This window comes from Macrosteles quadrilineatus, unplaced genomic scaffold (assembly GCF_028750875.1).
Source record: "Macrosteles quadrilineatus isolate MER2022 unplaced genomic scaffold, UCM_ALF_1.0 Scaffold_8__2_contigs__length_117827958, whole genome shotgun sequence".
NCBI lineage: Eukaryota > Metazoa > Arthropoda > Insecta > Hemiptera > Cicadellidae > Macrosteles > Macrosteles quadrilineatus.
Window position 1 is genome coordinate 68,937,357 of NW_026542601.1, and position 8,194 is coordinate 68,945,550.

The window sequence follows — 8,194 nt, forward strand, 5'->3', positions numbered from 1 at the left end:
ATGTACAAAATATGAAGAACCCAACTTGAAATTTAAAATAAATGCAGTTGTTAAATATTCTACCTTTGCAGTTGCAATAAATATGTGTATTTAAATTATGAAATCATACTCTTGTTGGTTGTTTAGTTATACTTCTAACTATTGATACAACTAGACATTTCATACCTATATTAAAGTTGTCGCTAGTTTTAAATCAAAATCTATATAGTTGTGAGCCACCGTTGTTGTATACGAAATATGAAATTTGAAGGTTTTGGCAGGAATTGTTATGACAGGATATTATTTTGAAAATGCCATGTTCAGTGTTAAGTAAGTTGACTGAATTATTTATAGCAGTGATTGAAATTACGTTGAAGTTAATCAAACCGATTTAAATACCTCCTCGTGGACGGTTTCAATTGAGAAGGGTTTTATTAAAACGCAAGTAATTATCTTAAACTGTTCTGAAAGATTGGGATCTAATGGTTTGGATTCCAAATTGTAACATAAATTGCATCACAACTCGTGATCCTTAAGGCTTAAGTAATGAATTTGAATTTGACACATTAAAACATTTATATAACATTCCGTATTTAATAATAAAATCATTAAATAACTTCACACTGTTATGTACTTCACACCTGTTGTAGGTATGTTTCATACAAGCTTCATTTATGCAGCAAACTACTACCAGTTTACAGTTACTCATATATATATATATATATATAGGAAGCTTGTGGTACTATCTTCCCAAAATAAATTTCGTGTTCGGTAAATTTACTGCTATCAAAAACCACCAAAAACTGGTATAAAAAATTTACTGGTAGTGATTTTTATTTGTATTATAATAACCTCACACTAGTACACGTGTACTATTCTGGTTATGAATAGAATTCTATTATTTACTATTAATGAAAAACAATATCCAAATGCTCCCAATTTATTCAATAAATAGATCAATAATGGAGTATTTTTAATTAAGCATTAGGAAAAAAGTGAACAACTTCCCATTTAACCTAAGAGATTACTACTGATCAAATAAGAGATTAACTTGAATAGTTGTTTTATCAATCATTAATATATGTTGGACCAATAAAATATGAACATATAAATCCATTGAAGTTTTCCTATTCTAATAAACAATATGTATAGCCTACATAAATTACGGCACATAACTACCCTCAACTTCTGTAGTAGGGCTGCCTATATCTAGATTAGGTATAAGGTATTAAATAAACCACCGTCCAAAGATTGTTTTTAGATGTTATTTAAAAACTGTTTAAGTATCAGAATGATGTTTTATTTTCTTTATTGATTGTATTTCCCGTAAAAATTTGAACAACGGTCAACAAGGAATAAATAATCCATAAAGATTTACATTAACATTATTGAATGAGTCCAATCAAAATTTAATGGCTTTGCATTCTGAGCAGTAAAATAGGATTCGACAAATAACGAAGGTACTGTTTATCTTTATTTCGCAGAACAAGCTTTTTCTCTAAGTTAATTAAATATTTTACTAGATTTCCCACCAATGGCAATGGACGTGTTCAGGAGGAACACCTGTTACTGTAGTAATTAATCGAGCAAACCCGTAGCGATTTACAAGAAAAATTATCTGTCGATTGGTTGAGATGCAGTTTTATTTAATATAGTAGGTATTCTCATTTCATTTGCTGAAGGGCTTATGTGCAACTGGAATGGATTTCTGTAACAATGGTTTTTTAAGAATATTTTTACGAAAAAATTGTTAATGTTCAACAACATTTTTCTGTGCAATGCAATTGACAGAATTCAATTTTTCTGAATTTCTGGAACATCGTGTTAAATAGTTTAATTTTACTCTTCAAAAAAATACCAACTTTACTTTACTTATTCTAAATTGTTTTTCTGCTGAGTTGAATAAACTTATAATTGAAAAAAAAAACATTGCCCACAAATCTTACAAAAGAATCTAATTTTACTCCGATCTGGTGCGATTTAGAACACTTAGAGAGAAATGCAAGGACCGGACCTCGCTGCAACAGTTCAGGAAGACAAAGTTGAAGAGAGCATAACCACTGATATTTCATCTTTCTGGTCACACGTAAGAAAATCTCAAATCCAGCCCTGCTATTCCTCAAACCTTATATCTGGTTAATACTACACGAAGTATCTTTTATCTATGGTACTGTGGTGGCCGTGGACCCGTTGGATAAATGTGAAGCCTATGCCAAATACTTTTCTTCTGTCTTCAGCTATGATGTCCTGCCTATTCCTTTATGACTCTGGATAGATGGAGCAGTGTATAATATTTTTAGGTGTAACCGTGTTAAACAGTGTATTTTGAACTGCACAGTAACTGTGAAAGAGGTTCTCCAGATATTAAAGTTCCACGATTCCAAAATAAGTGCTGGCCCTGACAACATATTACCCCTAGTGCTTATTTTAAACATTGTGCATCAATCTGTACTTGCAAAAAAACTACAGAACTATCGGTAATCTATCTTCACTGGAAAATGTCTGAGAGTGAAATCACAAAACAAATCGTTCATGTCTTCCATACGGTCACGGTAAAATCGAAAACATCGTTCGTGCATGGCAAAATCGTAAACATCCTCCACGGTCACGGCAAAATTGAGAAAACCATTCGTGGTCTTGGCAAAATTGTGCACATCCTCCAAGGTTAAGGAAAAATCGTGTACATTCTGTCGCGGTCACAGGACATCATCGTCTTCCACGATCACGCTAAAATCATTTATTTTCGATCGCGAATCTTCATAAACCCTTTCCGTGGCCCTCGCGTAAATTTACGCGTTCGGCTCTGCACGACTCTACCCAAGCTTAGCCCGATAATAATTTTTCTGCCCGTACGTTTCTCTCGTGCAAGCAGTTGATCTGACCAGACCCGAAAATATGGAGTACCTGCAGACCCCAAGTAAAAGGTACACTGGGCGATTAGGAATCAAGACTGGGAAACCCATGGTTTTCTGTCGGGAAAACTATAACAATTAGATAATTTTGTCTAGAAGTTCTCCCTGCAACAACCCCTTTTTTCCAGGTTGTGGAATGAAAAGAAAAAAAATTTAAGATATATTTATTACTTACCGGTACATCAATTCCACTCAAAAATCCGAATGGTGAAATCAGGACATGTTTCGACTCATTACTGTAGTGTGTCATCATCAGCTTGAGTAGGTACTAGTGAAGTATATTCACCAAATTGGCTTCCTCATGGTTCTTGATTACACAAAACATGAACACAACATGTAGACATACAATAATAAAAATACTACAAAAAAGAAAGAAATAAAGAAGAAAGGGGAAAAATGATACTGTTGATACTAAAAACACATACGGACAAAGTCGCAGGCCTGCTGGGACGATCATACAGTCGCGCAGCGGTTCGGGGCCAGACTGCATACATACATACATACAGGTTCCTCTTCTCCGTAGTCTTGAAGACCAGGGAATTGTCAAATCTTGAGGTTAGGGTAGGTGTGTTTGTGTGTGTGTGTGTATGTGTGTGTGTGTGGGTGAGTTCATTTGTTGAGATGTTTGTGGTCGTCAAAGAAATCTTTTAGGGTGTAGTATGGTCTTTCAATCAGGTATTCTTTTAATTTTCTTGTGAAGGTTGTTGTGTTGGCTATTTGTTTAAGGTAATCAGGGAGGGCATTGAAAATTTTTGATCCAGCAATTTGGGGGGTTTTACTAGTTTTAGTTAGCCTGTGTTGTTGTATGTCGAAATTTAGATCTGTGTTCCTAAGTTTATATTTATGGCAGTCTCCTCTGGTTTTTGGGGGGTTTAGTTTGAGAATTTTGGTGGTTTCTAGGATATAGATGGATGTGATGGTTAGGATCCGGTTGGAAGTAAAGTAGGGTTTGCAGTCTGTTGATGGTTGAAGGCATTCTATCGTCCTTATGGCTTTTTCTTGGAGCGATATTAGCTTATTTATTTGTGTGATTGAGGCAGATCCCCAGGCGATAATGCCAAGCCTAATATGGCATTCAAAAAGGGCGAAGTAGGCAATTTTGGTAGTTTTCTTGTTGGTGATGGACCTTATTCTTCGAATTGCGAAAAGAGATGATGAGAGTTTGCTGTCCAGAGAGGATATGTGGTCATGCCAGTTTAAATTGCTGTCGATGGTAATGCCAAGGAATTTAGTTGTTGTGGCTGAGGCTATGGGTTCTGGTTTGCTTGGGTTGGCAGGGGGTAGTGTGTTGGTTCGGTTGATTGTTGAGAAATTTACGTTGATGGTTTTGGATTTGTTAATTTGTAGGTTTAATGTGGAGCAGATGTCGGTAGCCAGTTTGAGGGTCTCTTCAGTGGTTGAGTTCTCATTTTGAGGTGAAGTTGGAGATAAAATGGTGGTGTCATCAGCATACATTATGATGGTCTTGTCCATGGGTAGAAAGTCCGGGAAAGAGTTTATATAAATAATGAAGAAAAGGGGTCCAAGGATGGAGCCTTGGGGAATTCCTTGTATTGTTGTTGTGAGGGTGGATCTTGTTTTAATTTTGAAGGATTTTTGTTGGTGTTAAATTTCGACTTGTTGGTTTCGATCTGAGAAATAGCTGATAATCCATTTAAGAGCCAGGTTATCGATGTTGAGTTGTCTTAATTTGTTTATTAGAAAGGTTCTGTCAAGGCTGTCGAACGCTTTCTGGAGGTCCAGAAAGATTCCTGATACTGAGTGTTTTTGTTCCCAGTGAGAAGCGATGCTTTCACATAGTTGGTTTAGTGCTGTGTTGATGGATTTATTTTTCATAAAGCCGTGTTGATTTGGTGACAGGAAGTTTAGATTATTCAGATGTTCTATAATTTGGTTGTGAATTGCCTTCTCTAGGTATTTAGAGATCGTGGGAAGTATAGAGATAGGACGGTAGTTTTCAATTTGTTTTCTATCGCCTTTTTTGAATTTGGGGAAAACTATTGCAGATTTCATGTGTGATGGTACAAGTCCCTGTTCTATTGAGGAGTTGATGACGTCAAGGATGGGGTGTTGAAGTTCGGATTGACAGTATTTGACAATTTTGCTTGAGATTTCGTCATAGCCAGATGAGTTTTTTGGTTTGATTTGGGTAAAAATTTGCTGAAGTTCTTTAATATTGATTTTTCTGAAGTGGTTTAGGTGTGGAGCATTGTGGAAGTTATTAGGTCTTAATATGGGTGGTGGTGAAGATTGGTGCAAGTTTTGGTGATGGTTACCCTGAGATATAAAGAAGTTATTTAAGTTGTTGCAGATTATTTCCGGGTCTTTTACTAGTTTGTCGTTAATCAGAAGTTCCATAGTTTGGTTGTTGTCGCTCTTTGTCTTTTTCCGTTCTCTATTTATAGTTGTCCAGATCTCTTTACTTTTATTAGGTGCTTGTTGAATTTTATCCATGGTGTGTTCAGATTTTTTCTTTTTTACATTTAGGTCATACAATCGTTTGAGGGTGGTGTAAGTTTGCTTGTCAGCATTGAGGCCAGTAGAAGTGTATTTGTTCTGTGCATGTGTCAGGCTGTTTCGAAGCTTTTGTAGGTTGTCGTCCCAGAAAATAGCATTTGATTTGTCTGTAGGCCTAAAGGTTTTGGAGGTCCTAGGCATAGTTTCATCCATTTCCATTCGAATTATCCTTACAAGATTATTGTATTTTTCTTCTACGGGATGGCAGAGTAGTACTTCTTCCCAGGTCCTTTTTTTTAAGTTTTCTTTTAGTTTTTCTAGGTTTTGATTTGTAATAGATCTGGTCATTTTTTTATGGGTGGGTCAAGGTGAGGTAGGAAATTAGATAGCTTGCAGATGATGGATTCATGGTCGGAGAGGTTATTGTGACATGTGGAGGCTGATATTTGGCGGGGGTTGATATTAGTAGCACATCCATCGATGCAGTTTTTTGAGAGTGGGGTAATTCTGGTGTAAGAGGTTTCTATTAGTTGTAGGTTGTGCGACTTAAGTACATTTTGCAGGCTTTTGACTTCTTTATCTTGGCTGTTCTGGAGTTTGACGTTAATATCTCCTATTAAGAGAATATGTTTATTGCGGGTCGAGTGAAGTTGAAGAAAGTTGTCAATTTTTTGGAGGAAGAGGTCAAGGTCTTGGTCAGGCGAACGATAAAATCCAACAATGGTCAGTTTTTGTTTTTTTCTATTAAGTTCTATTGCTGCTAGTTCGATGGTAAGTTCTTGGGAGAAGTTGTGAGTTTCTATTTTACGAATTGAGGTGTAGCTAATTTTGCTTTTTGTAAAAATGGCGACTCCGCCCCATTTATGGTTTGTACGAGAAAAGTCTGCGGCTAAGTTGTAGCCTATTATATTGATTTGGTGGAGTTGTTCTGGTTTATGGCCATGTTCAGTGATGATGATTATGTCGGGGTTGAGAACATCTATTTCCATATGGAGTTTGTCAATTTTGGTTTGGAGTCCTCTTTGGATGTTCAGATAATATATTGTCAGACCATTTTCTTTTATATTTGCTATTTTCTTTTATATTTGCTGGTTTTTTTGTAGTTTTTGAAGTTAGGCCTGCAGGATTTAAAGTTTCTATGGAGGGGGTAGTGTCGTGTGGCTTGGGTCGTTTGGGTAGGCGGTTATGACATCAGATGTGAGTTGTAGATTGTCGTTGTTTGCTTGAGAGTTTGTCGTTAGGCTCTCATCAGCCGGTGTTCGGAATTTAATCAGTTCAGGTTTGGAGTTTGATGAATTATTGGATATGGTAGGGTAGTCGTTTTCGGTTCTGTTCTCTATGATAGTGGGAAAATTGGGGTCAGTATTAGGGATATTGGTTTTTGAGGTTTTGTTAGGTCTGGGTGCGGTTTTCTCTGCATTTAGTTTTGGGATGGGGTGGTGTTGAAGGTTTGTCTCTTCCAGAATTGTTCTGGCAGTTTTCCAAGCTCCTCGACGGTTCAGGTGAATCCCATCACGAGCACTGCAGTCATTTGTTAGTTCAGTGGTAATATCTATGAAGTGAGCTCCGAGTTCGTTACACATAAATTTAAGGGCTTCATTAGTTTGGAATATGAAATTATTATTTACATCGTAGCGGTAGGGGATACTGTTTACGTACCACTTTGTCTCTTTATAGCGTTTCATTCCCGCTTCGATGGTTAGCCAAATGGGCCTCATTATGTGGTTTGGGGTTTTTGAGTTGGAGATATTATTTGAGCCGATGTTGACTATGATTTTAGGTGGGACTTGATCAATTTCTTGCAGGCATTTACTAAAATCTCTCACTTTACCTCCTGGCATAATTTTGGAGGTTATTTTCACCTTAAATTCTTCTTCAATAATATGTGTCGTGTCTCGGAGTAGTGAGTCACTTATAATTAATGCTTCTGGTTTGTATTGCGGGGTTGGTGGGGGAGGAGCCGGTGGTGTGGTTATAGTGGTTTGGTGGGTTGGATTTATGGCAGAGTTGGTCTCGGTGTTGATGCGGTTTAGGGTCTGGGTAGCGTTTCTAGGTTTGCCAGCCAGGTAGGTTGAGTGTGGTTTAGTTGGATTTTCCGGGGATAGGTATCGGTAATCATCTTTGGTGTGTCTTGTTGGTTTTTCTAGGGTTTTTTCACTGATATTTAGGTTTTGGTTGATGTTAGAGTCCTTAATTAGGTTGTGTATGGTTTGTTCCAGCTTGTAGATGACTTCCATCTTCTTTACAATTGTTTCCGAAAGCTTAAAATTTTCATCGGTCTTTTCCTTTAACTGTTTGTTCAGGTCGTCAATATCGGTCATTAGAACTTCAATTATCCCATTAAATGTTCTTGGGTCATCCGGGGTTATTGAGAGTCTAGGCCTATTTACTTGGTTGTGCGGGAGCTCAGATTCTCTTTTTGAGGGCGGAGGTGTTTCCTTGTTTGGGTTAGGATGTATTGTCAGATCTAGGTTGGGGTCGTTTTTTTTATTTTTATTAGGTGATACTTTGGTTATGGGTCTGAGTTGTCTACAGTTCTTACATACCCAGGTTAGTATAAATCTTTCAGAGATGATAGCCTTATATTGTTTTTCTGTAATGCCAGCGCATCTAATATGAAACCATTTAGGACAGTCACACTCGACTGCTTTGTCATTTTCTTGTACATTTAAGCTACATACTGCACAAAGGGGTTGTTCCGTTGTGGAGTCGTTTACATTAGGCCTATTTTGACTTAGGCTATCGTCTGTTTCGTTTGTGTTGTTAACCATTTTTTCCTTTTTTTCCTTATTTTCTAGTCTTTTTCTCTTTTTTTTTTTGGTGGGGAAGATAGGTTGGGTCTTTGA